We start from the raw sequence: 2,507 nt of genomic DNA, 5'->3' as shown, positions 1-2,507 counted from the left end.
AAAACAAGAAGAAATAATGTTATGCTCTCCAAGGAAGGAAAAAAATACAATTTGAAACCTATAGATAATAGCTGAAAAGGAGGAGAGAGAAAAAAAAGAGCTTTGTAAATGGCAGACAAATTGAGATCAAAAGCTGAGTGATTTGCTATGCATCTTGCAGTTAAAGGAAGTTTAGGTAAGTGCTGTGTCACAGAGATGCCCTGCCAAAGCTATTTTCCTGTACCATTTACTGCCAACCATCTCTAAAGAGAAGTTCATAGGAACAGCTGGAACTGGTAACACCCTACATTGTCATTTACTGGAGACCACAGCACAGTGTATGAAAGGATTTATTCACTTCCTGATCCATCACCAAGGAAACAGGAAGAAAAGCTCATTCCTTTGAGAGGTGGAGAGACTATCTCCTAGAGCACAAGAAAGAACTTTACAAAGAGGCCTGTATTGCATAATCCTCCTTAAGTCATTTTTTTATGTGAAATTGTTGATCAGGAAACATTTCAAAATTGAACAGCCAAAATAAATTTTGCTGGTTTTTTTGCTGATGTTATATGATAAGAGTTAATGAAGACAACCATTCTTGTTTACAGTTCTGTAAATTCTGAAAAAATATGTTAAAACCTTCAACTTAATTCAGAAAATAAGTTAAATTGAGGAACTATAATGGAAGATGAAGGAAGGTTTGCATAAAGATTATCAAGCATGTTATCTAAGAAACCAGATTTGGGAATAATCCTATTTGTTTACTAGCTGGGGGGAAAAACTCACTCACTTAAAATGCAGAATTGACTGAGGAGTCTTTCTGTAGCATTCTCTACTGTAGGAATGTAGTCTGTCATTCAACAACAACAAGGAACTCTGCTGTCAAACCCCTGAAATGTGGTGGGGGGGTGGAAATAGAAACGAAAGAAGATGATGATCTAAAATTTGTATTATTGTGTGCATTAAAAACAAGAAAAGGATGTAACAGTTTCATTAGTATTTTGAATACAATGTGGAAACTGTATTGCTTGCTTCTGGCCACTACGGTTTGTAGGTTCTTACAGTGACATCCTGAGTGAGTTACACTCCCTTCACTAAATAATGTGACCTTTTGATCCTAGTATTAGAATAAATGATTTATTATGAAAATTCTTACTTGCAGGTTAGCTGATTAATATCACCTCAGTAGCTGTGATTCCAAGCAAGTTTAGTACTGCTGACAGACCTTTTAAAATGCATCCTTTTAAAAGAGACGACCTTACTTTCATCTTCAATAAGCTGTGTGAAAATGTAGCTAAGACTTATGGGCAGATCTGCTTTTCACTTTGAAATTCTAGGTGACATGTCTTTGTCAGGTGTTAGATTCTGTACAGGAAAAGCACAGAATGAGCATAGTAGAAGTTTGCAGGCTGGCTCCTTAACTATATTCACAGAACAGCAAGGAAGATCTTATTTAGCCTGCCTGTGGGAACACAGGCTATGCATTGCTAAGCGTTTGTCACGTCATTAAGCTTTATAAGTTTGTCTTATTATTCAGGGAAAAATAGCTGAAAGCTCGAGGCTTTTAATTCATTCAGTTCCACTAGTTAAAACCAGAAACAATCACAGTTAATCAAACAAGCTGATTTTGCTCTGTCAGTGGAATTACAGTGCATGGATTTGGCACACTGACAATTAACTGAGCAGCTGGCCTACATTGAGTATATTGATAATCTCAGAAATAAGGTGCCCTGGCAGAGGTAAGGTCTCATAACAATAAATATGCTGCTTCCAGATGGTGAAGTGAGTAATGAGCCCACATGCCCTCCAGCATTGCTTCAGCTCACAAACATCCTACCCTCAGCACTGCCTTTTCCTGTCAAGTGTAGAAACCTCTGGACAATAATAGCTGAGTGCTCCCAACAGGAAGCATCTCAGCTAATGATGTATGACAAAGAGCCATGGACCAGCACTGCCATAACATGTAGGAGAAGGAGAGATCATTGCCAGTTCTAAGCTGATAGAGAGGGCAAAGAGCCTAGCTGCACCACAGCATCAAAATGAGCTAAATCAAATAATAATTTCCTCTTCCTACTAGCAAAAGTGGTGTCAGAGAAGGATGATATGACTAGGAGAGATCAATAGAGGAAGGAGTCATCCATTAGAAAATGATTTAATAATCTTTTGGAAAGAAAATGTGCTATGTTAGTCCTGAGAGACAAGGTATAAAACAGAAGTGATTACATAAATGTGAAAAAGTGTATTAGTAAATATTTGCGAAGTTCTGCAAAGTTGTGGGGCATATCATACCTTTTTTTTTTCCCTTTTCTTTTTCCCTCTTTGCTAGCTAACCAGCAATGTCTTACTTTTTTTTTTTTAGATCGGAAGATCTCTCTATACGAAATACTTATCTGAACTGAATTACTGAGTAACTAGTCTGGCTTTTGTCTTACTAAATTAAGACTGATGAGAACCTCTGTCTCTGGAGCGGATGCACTAGTGGATTAGCCAGCTGTTCCAAGCAGAAGATGTAATTGTCACGGTTACGG

The sequence above is a fragment of the Meleagris gallopavo genome, chromosome 13, assembly GCF_000146605.3.
Source record: "Meleagris gallopavo isolate NT-WF06-2002-E0010 breed Aviagen turkey brand Nicholas breeding stock chromosome 13, Turkey_5.1, whole genome shotgun sequence".
Classification (NCBI taxonomy): Eukaryota; Metazoa; Chordata; class Aves; order Galliformes; family Phasianidae; genus Meleagris; species Meleagris gallopavo.
Note: the sequence above shows the minus strand (reverse complement) of the source record.